The sequence below is a fragment of the Scyliorhinus torazame genome, chromosome 21 (genome assembly GCF_047496885.1).
Source record: "Scyliorhinus torazame isolate Kashiwa2021f chromosome 21, sScyTor2.1, whole genome shotgun sequence".
Taxonomy (NCBI): Eukaryota; Metazoa; Chordata; class Chondrichthyes; order Carcharhiniformes; family Scyliorhinidae; genus Scyliorhinus; species Scyliorhinus torazame.
Window position 1 is genome coordinate 68,258,928 of NC_092727.1, and position 17,402 is coordinate 68,276,329.

The 17,402-nt window shown below is 49.0% G+C and overlaps 1 protein-coding gene across 1 annotated transcript in view; it reads right to left on the bottom strand.

Annotated features, from left to right (window-relative positions):
• Window positions 1-17,402, bottom strand: part of LOC140398336 (1-phosphatidylinositol 4,5-bisphosphate phosphodiesterase delta-3-like) — a 567,936-nt gene that overhangs the window by 224,986 nt on the left and 325,548 nt on the right. The gene's annotated exons all lie outside the window — the stretch shown is intronic.

Below are 17,402 nucleotides of genomic sequence, written 5' to 3' on the forward strand. Positions count from 1 at the left end.
ATACCCACACCCCTCACTGTAACACTCTGACATACCCACACCCCTCACTGTAACACTCTGACATACCCACACCCCTCACTGTAACACTCTGATAAACCCACACCCCTCACTGGAACACTCTGATAAACCCACACACCTCACTGTAACACTCTGGTAAACCCACACCCCGCACTGTAACACTCTGATAAAGCCATACCCTGCACTGTAACACTCTGATAAATTCACACCCCTCACTGTAACACTCTGATAAACCCACACCCCGCACTGTAACACTCTGATAAACCCACACCCCTCACTGTAACACTCTGGTAAACCCACACCCCGCACTGTAACACTCTGACATACCCACACCCCTCACTGTAACACTCTGATAAACCCACACCCCTCACTGTAACACTCTGACATATCCACACCACTCACGGTAACACACTGATAAACTCACATCCCTCACTGTAACACTCTGATAAACCCACACCCCTCACTGGAACACTCTGATATACCCACACCCCTCACTGGAACACTCTGATATACCCACACCCCTCACTGTAACACTCTGATATACCCACACCCCTCACTGTAACACTCTGATAAACCCACACCCTTCACTGTAACACTCTGATAAACCCACACCCCTCACTGTAACACTCTGATATACCCACACCCCTCACTGTAACACTCTGATAAACTCACACCCCTCACTGTAACACTGATAAACCCACACCCCTCACTGTAACACTCTGATATACCCCACACCCCTCACTGTAACACTCTGATAAACCCACACCCCACACTGTAACACTCTGATAAACCCACACCCCTCACTGTAACACTCTGATAAACCCACACCCCTCACTGTAACACTCTGATATACCCCACACCCCACACTGTAACACTCTGATATACCCACACCCCTCACTGTAACACTCTGATAAACCCACACCCCTCACTGTAACACTCTGATAAACCCACACCCCTCACTGTAACACTCTGATAAACCCACACCCCTCACTGTAACACTCTGACATACCCACACCCCTCACTGTAACACTCTGATAAACTCACACCCCTCACTGTAACACTCTGATAAACCCACACCCCTCACTGTAACACTCTGATAAACCCTCACCCCTCACTGTCACACTCTGATATACCCACACCCCTCACTGTAACACTCTGATATACCCACACCCCTCACTGTAACACTCTGACATACCCACACCCCTCACTGTAACACTCTGACATACCCACACCCCTCACTGTAACACTTTGATATACCCACACCCCTCACTGTAACACTCTGACAAACCCACACCCCTCACTGTAACACTCTGATATACCCACACCCCTCACTGTAACACTCTGACATACCCACACCCCTCACTGTAACACTCTGACATACCCACACCCTTCACTGTAACACTCTGATAAACCCACACCCCTCACTGGAACACTCTGATAAACCCACACCCCTCACTGTAACACTCTGGTAAACCCACACCCCGCACTGTAACACTCTGATAAACCCATACCCTGCACTGTAACACTCTGATAAACCCACACCCCTCACTGTAACACTCTGATAAACCCACACCCCTCACTGTAACACTCTGACATACCCACACCCCTCACTGTAACACTCTGATATACCCACACCCCTCACTGTAACACTCTGATAAACCCACACCCCTCACTGTAACACTCTGATAAACCCACACCCCTCACTGTAACACTCTGATAAACCCACACCCCGCACTGTAACTCGGATATACCCCACACCCCGCACTGTAACACTCTGATAAACCCACACCCCTCACTGTAACACTGATAAACCCACACCCCTCACTGTAACACTGATAAACCCACACCCTGCACTGTAACTCGGATATACCGCACACCCCGCACTGTAACACTCTGATAAACCCACACCCCTCACTGTAACACTGATAAACCCACACCCCTCACTGTAACACTCTGATAAACCCACACCCCGCACTGTAACACACTGATAAACCCACACCCCTCACTGTAACACTCTGAAAAACCCACACCCCTCACTGGAACACTCTGATATACCCACACCCCTCACTGTAACACTCTGATATACCCACACCCCTCACTGTAACACTCTGATAAACCCACACCCCTCACTGTAACACTCTGATAAACCCACACCCCTCACTGTAACACTCTGATAAACCCACACCCCTCACTGTAACACTCTAATAAACCCACACCCCTCACTGTAACACTCTGATATACCCACACCCCTCACTGTAACACTCTGATAAACCCACACCCCTCACTGTAACACTCTGATAAACCCACACCCCTCACTGTAACACTCTGACATACCCACACCCCACACTGTAACACTCTGACATACCCACACCCCTCACTGTAACACTTTGATATACCCACACCCCTCTCTGTAACACTGATAAACCCACACCCCTCACTGTAACATTCTGATAAACCCACACCCCTCACAGCAACACTCTGATAAACCCACACCCCTCACTGTAACACTCTGATAAACCCACATCCCTCACTGTAACACTGATAAACCCACACCCCTCACTGTAACACTCTGATAAACCCACACCCCTCACTGTAACACTCTGATAAACCCACACCCCTCATTGTAACACTCTGATATACCCACACCCCTCACTGTAACACTCTGATAAACCCACACCCCTCACTGTAACACTCTGATAAACCCACACCCCTCACTGTAACACTCTGATAAACCCACACCCCTCACTGTAACACTCTGACATACCCACACCCCTCACTGTAACACTCTGATAAACCCACACCCCTCACTGTAACACTCTGATAAACCGACACCCCTCACTGTAACACTCTGATAAACCCACACCCCTCACTGTAACACTCTGATATACCCCACACCCCACACTGTAACACTCTGATATACCCCACACCCCGCACTGTAACACTCTGATAAACCCACACCCCTCACTGTAACACTCTGATAAACCCACACCCCTCACTGTAACACTCTGACATATCCACACCACTCACGGTAACACTCTGATAAACTCACATCCCTCACTGTAACACTCTGATAAACCCACACCCCTCACTGGAACACTCTGATATACCCACACCCCTCACTGGAACACTATGATATACCCACACCCCTCACTGTAACACTCTGATATACCCACACCCCTCACTGTAACACTCTGATAAACCCACACCCTTCACTGTAACACTCTGATAAACCCACACCCCTCACTGTAACACTCTGATAAACCCACACCCCTCACTGTAACACTCTGATAAACCCACACCCCTCACTGTAACACTCTGATAAACCCACACCCCTCACTATAACACTCTGACATACCCACACCCCTCACTGTAACACTCTGATAAACTCACACCCCTCACTGTAACACTCTGATAAACCCACACCCCTCACTGTAACACTCTGATAAACCCTCACCCCTCACTGTCACACTCTGATATACCCACACCCCTCACTGTAACACTCTGATATACCCACACCCCTCACTGTAACACTCTGACATACCCACACCCCTCACTGTAACACTCTGACATACCCACACCCCTCACTGTAACACTTTGATAAACCCACACCCCTCACTGTAACACTCTGACAAACCCACACCCCTCACTGTAACACTCTGATATACCCACACCCCTCACTGTAACACTCTGACATACCCACACCCATCACTGTAACACTCTGACATACCCACACCCTTCACTGTAACACTCTGATAAACCCACACCCCTCACTGTAACACTCTGATAAACCCACACCCCGCACTGTAACTCGGATATACCCCACACCCCGCACTGTAACACTCTGATAAACCCACACCCCTCACTGTAACACTGATAAACCCACACCCCTCACTGTAACACTGATAAACCCACACCCTGCACTGTAACTCGGATATACCGCACACCCCGCACTGTAACACTCTGATAAACCCACACCCCTCACTGTAACACTGATAAACCCACACCCCTCACTGTAACACTCTGATAAACCCACACCCCGCACTGTAACACACTGATAAACCCACACCCCTCACTGTAACACTCTGAAAAACCCACACCCCTCACTGGAACACTCTGATATACCCACACCCCTCACTGTAACACTCTGATATACCCACACCCCTCACTGTAACACTCTGATAAACCCACACCCCTCACTGTAACACTCTGATAAACCCACACCCCTCACTGTAACACTCTGATAAACCCACACCCCTCACTGTAACACTCTAATAAACCCACACCCCTCACTGTAACACTCTGATATACCCACACCCCTCACTGTAACACTCTGATAAACCCACACCCCTCACTGTAACACTCTGATAAACCCACACCCCTCACTGTAACACTCTGACACGCCCACACCCCGCACTGTAACACACTGATAAACCCACACCCCTCACTGTAACACTCTGAAAAACCCACACCCCTCACTGGAACACTCTGATATACCCACACCCCTCACTGTAACACTCTGATATACCCACACCCCTCACTGTAACACTCTGATAAACCCACACCCCTCACTGTAACACTCTGATAAACCCACACCCCTCACTGTAACACTCTGATAAACCCACACCCCTCACTGTAACACTCTAATAAACCCACACCCCTCACTGTAACACTCTGATATACCCACACCCCTCACTGTAACACTCTGATAAACCCACACCCCTCACTGTAACACTCTGATAAACCCACACCCCTCACTGTAACACTCTGACATACCCACACCCCACACTGTAACACTCTGACATACCCACACCCCTCACTGTAACACTTTGATATACCCACACCCCTCTCTGTAACACTGATAAACCCACACCCCTCACTGTAACACTCTGATAAACCCACACCCCTCACAGCAACACTCTGATAAACCCACACCCCTCACTGTAACACTCTGATAAACCCACATCCCTCACTGTAACACTGATAAACCCACACCCCTCACTGTAACACTCTGATAAACCCACACCCCTCACTGTAACACTCTGATAAACCCACACCCCTCATTGTAACACTCTGATATACCCACACCCCTCACTGTAACACTCTGATAAACCCACACCCCTCACTGTAACACTCTGATAAACCCACACCCCTCACTGTAACACTCTGATAAACCCACACCCCTCACTGTAACACTCTGACATACCCACACCCCTCACTGTAACACTCTGATAAACCCACACCCCTCACTGTAACACTCTGATAAACCCACACCCCTCACTGTAACACTCTGATATACCCCACACCCCACACTGTAACACTCTGATATACCCCACACCCCGCACTGTAACACTCTGATAAACCCACACCCCTCACTGTAACACTCTGATAAACCCACACCCCTCACTGTAACACTCTGACATATCCACACCACTCACGGTAACACTCTGATAAACTCACATCCCTCACTGTAACACTCTGATAAACCCACACCCCTCACTGGAACAATCTGATATACCCACACCCCTCACTGGAACACTCTGATATACCCACACCCCTCACTGTAACACTCTGATATACCCACACCCCTCACTGTAACACTCTGATAAACCCACACCCTTCAATGTAACACTCTGATAAACCCACACCCCTCACTGTAACACTCTGATAAACCCACACCCCTCACTGTAACACTCTGATAAACCCACACCCCTCACTGTAACACTCTGATAAACCCACACCCCTCACTATAACACTCTGACATACCCACACCCCTCACTGTAATACTCTGATAACCTCACACCCCTCACTGTAACACTCTGATAAACCCACACCCCTCACTGTAACACTCTGATAAACCCTCACCCCTCACTGTCACACTCTGATATACCCACACCCCTCACTGTAACACTCTGATATACCCACACCCCTCACTGTAACACTCTGACATACCCACACCCCTCACTGTAACACTCTGACATACCCACACCCCTCACTGTAACACTTTGATAAACCCACACCCCTCACTGTAACACTCTGACAAACCCACACCCCTCACTGTAACACTCTGATATACCCACACCCCTCACTGTAACACTCTGACATACCCACACCCCTCACTGTAACACTCTGACATACCCACACCCTTCACTGTAACACTCTGATAAACCCACACCCCTCACTGTAACACTCTGATAAACCCACACCCCGCACTGTAACTCGGATATACCCCACACCCCGCACTGTAACACTCTGATAAACCCACACCCCTCACTGTAACACTGATAAACCCACACCCCTCACTGTAACACTGATAAACCCACACCCTGCACTGTAACTCGGATATACCGCACACCCCGCACTGTAACACTCTGATAAACCCACACCCCTCACTGTAACACTGATAAACCCACACCCCTCACTGTAACACTCTGATAAACCCACACCCCGCACTGTAACACACTGATAAACCCACACCCCTCACTGTAACACTCTGAAAAACCCACACCCCTCACTGGAACACTCTGATATACCCACACCCCTCACTGTAACACTCTGATATACCCACACCCCTCACTGTAACACTCTGATAAACCCACACCCCTCACTGTAACACTCTGATAAACCCACACCCCTCACTGTAACACTCTGATAAACCCACACCCCTCACTGTAACACTCTAATAAACCCACACCCCTCACTGTAACACTCTGATATACCCACACCCCTCACTGTAACACTCTGATAAACCCACACCCCTCACTGTAACACTCTGATAAACCCACACCCCTCACTGTAACACTCTGACATACCCACACCCCACACTGCAACACTCTGACATACCCACACCCCTCACTGTAACACTCTGATATACCCACACCCCTCTCTGTAACACTGATAAACCCACACCCCTCACTGTAACACTCTGATAAACCCACACCCCTCACAGCAACACTCTGATAAACCCACACCCCTCACTGTAACACTCTGATAAACCCACATCCCTCACTGTAACACTGATAAACCCACACCCCTCACTGTAACACTCTGATAAACCCACACCCCTCACTGTAACACTCTGATAAACCCACACCCCTCATTGTAACACTCTGATATACCCACACCCCTCACTGTAACACTCTGATAAACCCACACCCCTCACTGTAACACTCTGATAAACCCACACCCCTCACTGTAACACTCTGATAAACCCACACCCCTCACTGTAACACTCTGACATACCCACACCCCTCACTGTAACACTCTGATAAACCCACACCCCTCACTGTAACACTCTGATAAACCCACACCCCTCACTGTAACACTCTGATAAACCCACACCCCTCACTGTAACACTCTGATATACCCCACACCCCACACTGTAACACTCTGATATACCCCACACCCCGCACTGTAACACTCTGATAAACCCACACCCCTCACTGTAACACTCTGATAAACCCACACCCCTCACTGTAACACTCTGACATATCCACACCACTCACGGTAACACTCTGATAAACTCACATCCCTCACTGTAACACTCTGATAAACCCACACCCCTCACTGGAACACTCTGATATACCCACACCCCTCACTGGAACACTCTGATATACCCACACCCCTCACTGTAACACTCTGATATACCCACACCCCTCACTGTAACACTCTGATAAACCCACACCCTTCACTGTAACACACTGATAAACCCACACCCCTCACTGTAACACTCTGATAAACCCACACCCCTCACTGTAACACTCTGATAAACCCACACCCCTCACTGTAACACTCTGATAAACCCACACCCCTCACTGTAACACTCTGACATACCCACACCCCTCACTGTAACACTCTGATAAACTCACACCCCTCACTGTAACACTCTGATAAACCCACACCCCTCACTGTAACACTCTGATAAACCCTCACCCCTCACTGTCACACTCTGATATACCCACACCCCTCACTGTAACACTCTGATATACCCACACCCCTCACTGTAACACTCTGACATACCCACACCCCTCACTGTAACACTCTGACATACCCACACCCCTCACTGTAACACTTTGATAAACCCACACCCCTCACTGTAACACTCTGACAAACCCACACCCCTCACTGTAACACTCTGATATACCCACACCCCTCACTGTAACACTCTGACATACCCACACCCCTCACTGTAACACTCTGACATACCCACACCCTTCACTGTAACACTCTGATAAACCCACACCCCTCACTGGAACACTCTGATAAACCACACCCCTCACTGTAACACTCTGGTAAACCCACACCCCGCACTGTAACACTCTGATAAACCCACACCCCTCACTGTAACACTCTGATAAACCCACACCCCTCACTGTAACACTCTGATATGCCCCACACCCCACACTGTAACACTCTGATATACCCCACGCCCCGCACTGTAACACTCTGATAAACCCACACCCCTCACTGTAACACTCTGATAAACCCACACCCCTCACTGTAACACTCTGACATATCCACACCACTCACGGTAACACTCTGATAAACTCACATCCCTCACTGTAACACTCTGATAAACCCACACCCCTCACTGGAACACTCTGATATACCCACACCCCTCACTGGAACACTCTGATATACCCACACCCCTCACTGTAACACTCTGATATACCCACACCCCTCACTGTAACACTCTGATAAACCCACACCCTTCACTGTAACACTCTGATAAACCCACACCCCTCACTGTAACACTCTGATAAACCCACACCCCTCACTGTAACACTCTGATAAACCCACACCCCTCACTGTAACACTCTGATAAACCCACACCCCTCACTGTAACACTCTGACATACCCACACCCCTCACTGTAACACTCTGATAAACTCACACCCCTCACTGTAACACTCTGATAAACCCACACCCCTCACTGTAACACTCTGATAAACCCTCACCCCTCACTGTCACACTCTGATATACCCACACCCCTCACTGTAACACTCTGATATACCCACACCCCTCACTGTAACACTCTGACATACCCACACCCCTCACTGTAACACTTTGATAAACCCACACCCCTCACTGTAACACTCTGACAAACCCACACCCCTCACTGTAACACTCTGATATACCCACACCCCTCACTGTAACACTCTGACATACCCACACCCCTCACTGTAACACTCTGACATACCCACACCCTTCACTGTAACACTCTGATAAACCCACACCCCTCACTGGAACACTCTGATAAACCCACACCCCTCACTGTAACACTCTGGTAAACCCACACCCCGCACTGTAACACTCTGATAAACCCATACCCTGCACTGTAACACTCTGATAAACCCACACCCCTCACTGGAACACTCTGATAAATTCACACCCCTCACTGTAACACTCTGATAAACCCACACCCTTCACTGTAACACTCTGATAAACCCACACCCCTCACTGGAACACTCTGATAAATTCACACCCCTCACTGTAACACTCTGATAAACCCACACCCCGCACTGTAACACTCTGATAAACCCACACCCCTCACTGTAACACTCTGGTAAACCCACACCCCGCACTGTAACACTCTGACATACCCACACCCCTCACTGTAACACTCTGATCAACCCACACCCCTCACTGTAACACTCTGACATATCCACACCACTCACGGTAACACTCTGATAAACTCACATCCCTCACTGTAACACTCTGATAAACCCACACCCCTCACTGGAACACTCTGATATACCCACACCCCTCACTGGAACACTCTGATATACCCACACCCCTCACTGTAACACTCTGATATACCCAACCCCTCACTGTAACACTCTGATAAACCCACACCCTTCACTGTAACACTCTGATAAACCCACACCCCTCACTGTAACACTCTGATAAACCCACACCCCTCACTGTAACACTCTGATAAACCCACACCCCTCACTGTAACACTCTGATAAACCCACACCCTTCACTGTAACACTCTGATAAACCCACACCCCTCACTGTAACACTCTGATAAACCCACACCCCTCACTGTAACACTCTGATATACCCACACCCCTCACTGTAACACTCTGATAAACCCACACCCTTCACTGTAACACTCTGATAAACCCACACCCCTCACTAACACTCTGATAAACCCACACCCCTCACTGTAACACTCTGACATACCCACACCCCTCACTGTAACACTCTGATATACCCACACCCCTCACTGTAACACTCTGATAAACCCACACCCCTCACTGTAACACTCTGATAAACCCACACCCCGCACTGTAACTCGGATATACCCCACACCCCGCACTGTAACACTCTGATAAACCCACACCCCTCACTGTAACACTGATAAACCCACACCCCTCACTGTAACACTGATAAACCCACACCCTGCACTGTAACTCGGATATACCGCACACCCCGCACTGTAACACTCTGATAAACACACACCCCTCACTGTAACACTGATAAACCCACACCCCTCACTGTAACACTCTGATAAACCCACACCCCGCACTGTAACAAACTGATAAACCCACACCCCTCACTGTAACACTCTGAAAAACCCACACCCCTCACTGGAACACTCTGATATACCCACACCCCTCACTGTAACACTCTGATATACCCACACCCCTCACTGTAACACTCTGATAAACCCACACCCCTCACTGTAACACTCTGATAAACCCACACCCCTCACTGTAACACTCTGATAAACCCACACCCCTCACTGTAACACTCTAATAAACCCACACCCCTCACTGTAACACTCTGATATACCCACACCCCTCACTGTAACACTCTGATAAACCCACACCCCTCACTGTAACACTCTGATAAACCCACACCCCTCACTGTAACACTCTGACATACCCACACCCCACACTGTAACACTCTGACATACCCACACCCCTCACTGTAACACTCTGATATACCCACACCCCTCTCTGTAACACTGATAAACCCACACCCCTCACTGTAACACTCTGATAAACCCACACCCCTCACAGCAACACTCTGATAAACCCACACCCCTCACTGTAACACTCTGATAAACCCACATCCCTCACTGTAACACTGATAAACCCACACCCCTCACTGTAACACTCTGATAAACCCACACCCCTCACTGTAACACTCTGATAAACCCACACCCCTCACTGTAACACTCTGATATACCCACACCCCGCACTGTAACACTCTGATAAACCCACACCCCTCACTGTAACACTCTGATAAACCCACACCCCTCACTGTAACACTCTGATAAACCCACACCCCTCACTGTAACACTCTGATAAACCCACACCCCTCACTGTAACACTCTGATAAACCCACACCCCTCACTGTAACACTCTGACATACCCACACCCCTCACTGTAACACTCTGAAAAACCCACACCCCTCACTGTAACACTCTGATAAACCCACACCCCTCACTGTAACACTCTGATAAACCCACACCCCTCACTGTAACACTCTGATATACCCCACACCCCACACTGTAACACTCTGATATACCCCACACCCCGCACTGTAACACTCTGATAAACCCACACCCCTCACTGTAACACTCTGACATACCCACACCCCTCACTGTAACACTCTGACATACCCACACCCCTCACTGTAACACTCTGATATACCCACACCCCTCACTGTAACACTCTGATAAACCCACACCCTTCACTGTAACACTCTGATAAACCCACACCCCTCACTGTAACACTCTGATAAACCCACACCCCTCACTGTAACACTCTGACATACCCACACCCCTCACTGTAACACTCTGATATACCCACACCCCTCACTGTAACACTCTGATAAACCCACACCCCTCACTGTAACACTCTGATAAACCCACACCCCTGACTGTAACACTCTGATAAACCCACACCCCTCACTGTAACACTCTGACATACCCACACCCCTCACTGTAACACTCTGATATACCCACACCCCTCACTGTAACACTGATAAACCCACACCCCTCACTGTAACACTGATAAACCCACACCCTGCACTGTAACTCGGATATACCGCACACCCCGCACTGTAACACTCTGATAAACCCACACCCCTCACTGTAACACTGATAAACCCACACCCCTCACTGTAACACTCTGATAAACCCACACCCCGCACTGTAACACACTGATAAACCCACACCCCTCACTGTAACACTCTGAAAAACCCACACCCCTCACTGGAACACTCTGATATACCCACACCCCTCACTGTAACACTCTGATATACCCACACCCCTCACTGTAACACTCTGATAAACCCACACCCCTCACTGTAACACTCTGATAAACCCACACCCCTCACTGTAACACTCTGATAAACCCACACCCTTCACTGTAACACTCTGATAAACCCACACCCCTCACTGTAACACTCTGATAAACCCACACCCCTCACTGTAACACTCTGATAAACCCACACCCCTCACTGTAACACTCTGATAAACCCACACCCCTCACTGTAACACTCTGATAAACCCACACCCCTCACTGTAACACTCTGACATACCCACACCCCACACTGTAACACTCTGACATACCCACACCCCTCACTGTAACACTCTGATATACCCACACCCCTCTCTGTAACACTGATAAACCCACACCCCTCACTGTAACACTCTGATAAACCCACACCCCTCACAGCAACACTCTGATAAACCCACACCCTTCACTGTAACACTCTGATAAACCCACACCCCTCACTGTAACACTCTGATAAACCCACACCCCTCACTGTAACACTCTGATATACCCACACCCCTCACTGTAACACTCTGATAAACCCACACCCTTCACTGTAACACTCTGATAAACCCACACCCCTCACTGTAACACTCTGATAAACCCACACCCCTCACTGTAACACTCTGACATACCCACACCCCTCACTGTAACACTCTGATATACCCACACCCCTCACTGTAACACTCTGATAAACACACACCCCTCACTGTAACACTCTGATAAACCCACACCCCGCACTGTAACTCGGATATACCCCACACCCCGCACTGTAACACTCTGATAAACCCACACCCCTCACTGTAACACTGATAAACCCACACCCCTCCCTGTAACACTGATAAACCCACACCCTGCACTGTAACTCGGATATACCGCACACCCCGCACTGTAACACTCTGATAAACCCACACCCCTCACTGTAACACTGATAAACCCACACCCCTCACTGTAACACTCTGATAAACCCACACCCCGCACTGTAACACACTGATAAACCCACACCCCTCACTGTAACACTCTGAAAAACCCACACCCCTCACTGGAACACTCTGATATACCCACACCCCTCACTGTAACACTCTGATATACCCACACCCCTCACTGTAACACTCTGATAAACCCACACCCCTCACTGTAACAGTCTGATAAACCCACACCCCTCACTGTAACACTCTCATAAACCCACACCCCTCACTGTAACACTCTAATAAACCCACACCCCTCACTGTAACACTCTGATATACCCACACCCCTCACTGTAACACTCTGATAAACCCACACCCCTCACTGTAACACTCTGATAAACCCACACCCCTCACTGTAACACTCTGACATACCCACACCCCACACTGTAACACTCTGACATACCCACACCCCTCACTGTAACACTCTGATATACCCACACCCCTCTCTGTAACACTGATAAACCCACACCCCTCACTGTAACACTCTGATAAACCCACACCCCTCACAGCAACACTCTGATAAACCCACACCCCTCACTGTAACACTCTGATAAACCCACATCCCTCACTGTAACACTGATAAACCCACACCCCTCACTGTAACACTCTGATAAACCCACACCCCTCACTGTAACACTCTGATAAACCCACACCCCTCACTGTAACACTCTGATATACCCACACCCCTCACTGTAACACTCTGATAAACCCACACCCCTCACTGTAACACTCTGATAAACCCACACCCCTCACTGTAACACTCTGATAAACCCACACCCCTCACTGTAACACTCTGACATACCCACACCCCTCACTGTAACACTCTGATAAACCCACACCCCTCACTGTAACACTCTGATAAACCCACACCCCTCACTGTAACACTCTGATAAACCCACACCCCTCACTGTAACACTCTGATATACCCCACACCCCACACTGTAACACTCTGATATACCCCACACCCCGCACTGTAACACTCTGATAAACCCACACCCCTCACTGTAACACTCTGATAAACCCACACCCCTCACTGTAACACTCTGACATACCCACACCCCTCACTGTAACACTCTGACATACCCACACCCCTCACTGTAACACTCTGATATACCCACACCCCTCACTGTAACACTCTGATAAACCCACACCCTTCACTGTAACACTCTGATAAACCCACACCCCTCACTGTAACACTCTGAAAAACCCACACCCCTCACTGTAACACTCTGACATACCCACACCCCTCACTGTAACACTCTGATATACCCACACCCCTCACTGTAACACTCTGATAAACCCACACCCCTCACTGTAACACTCTGATAAACCCACACCCCTCACTGTAACACTCTGATAAACCCACACCCCTCACTGTAACACTCTGACATACCCACACCCCTCACTGTAACACTCTGATATACCCACACCCCTCACTGTAACACTGATAAACCCACACCCCTCACTGTAACACTGATAAACCCACACCCTGCACTGTAACTCGGATATACCGCACACCCCGCACTGTAACACTCTGATAAACCCACACCCCTCACTGTAACACTGATAAACCCACACCCCTCACTGTAAAACTCTGATAAACCCACACCCCGCACTGTAACACACTGATAAACCCACACCCCTCACTGTAACACTCTGAAAAACCCACACCCCTCACTGGAACACTCTGATATACCCACACCCCTCACTGTAACACTCTGATATACCCACACCCCTCACAGCAACACTCTGATAAACCCACACCCCTCACTGTAACACTCTGATAAACCCACATCCCTCACTGTAACACTGATAAACCCACACCCCTCACTGTAACACTCTGATAAACCCACACCCCTCACTGTAACACTCTGATAAACCCACACCCCTCACTGTAACACTCTGATATACCCACACCCCTCACTGTAACACTCTGATAAACCCACACCCCTCACTGTAACACTCTGATAAACCCACACCCCTCACTGTAACACTCTGATAAACCCACACCCCTCACTGTAACACTCTGACATACCCACACCCCTCACTGTAACACTCTGATAAACCCACACCCCTCACTGTAACACTCTGATAAACCCACACCCCTCACTGTAACACTCTGATAAACCCACACCCCTCACTGTAACACTCTGATATACCCCACACCCCACACTGTAACACTCTGATATACCCCACACCCCGCACTGTAACACTCTGATAAACCCACACCCCTCACTGTAACACTCTGATAAACCCACACCCCTCACTGTAACACTCTGACATACCCACACCCCTCACTGTAACACTCTGACATACCCACACCCCTCACTGTAACACTCTGATATACCCACACCCCTCACTGTAACACTCTGATAAACCCACACCCTTCACTGTAACACTCTGATAAACCCACACCCCTCACTGTAACACTCTGAAAAACCCACACCCCTCACTGTAACACTCTGACATACCCACACCCCTCACTGTAACACTCTGATATACCCACACCCCTCACTGTAACACTCTGATAAACCCACACCCCTCACTGTAACACTCTGATAAACCCACACCCCTCACTGTAACACTCTGATAAACCCACACCCCTCACTGTAACACTCTGACATACCCACACCCCTCACTGTAACACTCTGATATACCCACACCCCTCACTGTAACACTGATAAACCCACACCCCTCACTGTAACACTGATAAACCCACACCCTGCACTGTAACTCGGATATACCGCACACCCCGCACTGTAACACTCTGATAAACCCACACCCCTCACTGTAACACTGATAAACCCACACCCCTCACTGTAAAACTCTGATAAACCCACACCCCGCACTGTAACACACTGATAAACCCACACCCCTCACTGTAACACTCTGAAAAACCCACACCCCTCACTGGAACACTCTGATATACCCACACCCCTCACTGTAACACTCTGATATACCCACACCCCTCACTGTAACACTCTGATAAACCCACACCCCTCACTGTAACACTCTGATAAACCCACACCCCTCACTGTAACACTCTGATAAACCCACACCCTTCACTGTAACACTCTGATAAACCCACACCCCTCACTGTAACACTCTGATAAACCCACACCCCTCACTGTAACACTCTGATAAACCCACACCCCTCACTGGAACACTCTGATAAACCCACACCCCTCACTGTAACACTCTGACATACCCACACCCCACACTGTAACACTCTGACATACCCACACCCCTCACTGTAACACTCTGATATACCCACACCCCTCTCTGTAACACTGATAAACGCACACCCCTCACTGTAACACTCTGATAAACCCACACCCCTCACAGCAACACTCTGATAAACCCACACCCTTCACTGTAACACTCTGATAAACCCACACCCCTCACTGTAACACTCTGATAAACCCACACCCCTCACTGTAACACTCTGATATACCCACACCCCTCACTGTAACACTCTGATAAACCCACACCCTTCACTGTAACACTCTGATAAACCCACACCCCTCACTGTAACACTCTGATAAACCCACACCCCTCACTGTAACACTCTGACATACCCACACCCCTCACTGTAACACTCTGATATACCCACACCCCTCACTGTAACACTCTGATAAACACACACCCCTCACTGTAACACTCTGATAAACCCACACCCCGCACTGTAACTCGGATATACCCCACACCCCGCACTGTAACACTGATAAACCCACACCCCTCACTGTAACACTGATAAACCCACACCCTGCACTGTAACTCGGATATACCGCACACCCCGCACTGTAACACTCTGATAAACCCACACCCCTCACTGTAACACTGATAAACCCACACCCCTCACTGTAACACTCTGATAAACCCACACCCCGCACTGTAACACACTGATAAACCCACACCCCTCACTGTAACACTCTGAAAAACCCACACCCCTCACTGGAACACTCTGATATACCCACACCCCTCACTGTAACACTCTGATATACCCACACCCCTCACTGTAACACTCTGATAAACCCACACCCCTCACTGTAACAGTCTGATAAACCCACACCCCTCACTGTAACACTCTGATAAACCCACACCCCTCACTGTAACACTCTAATAAA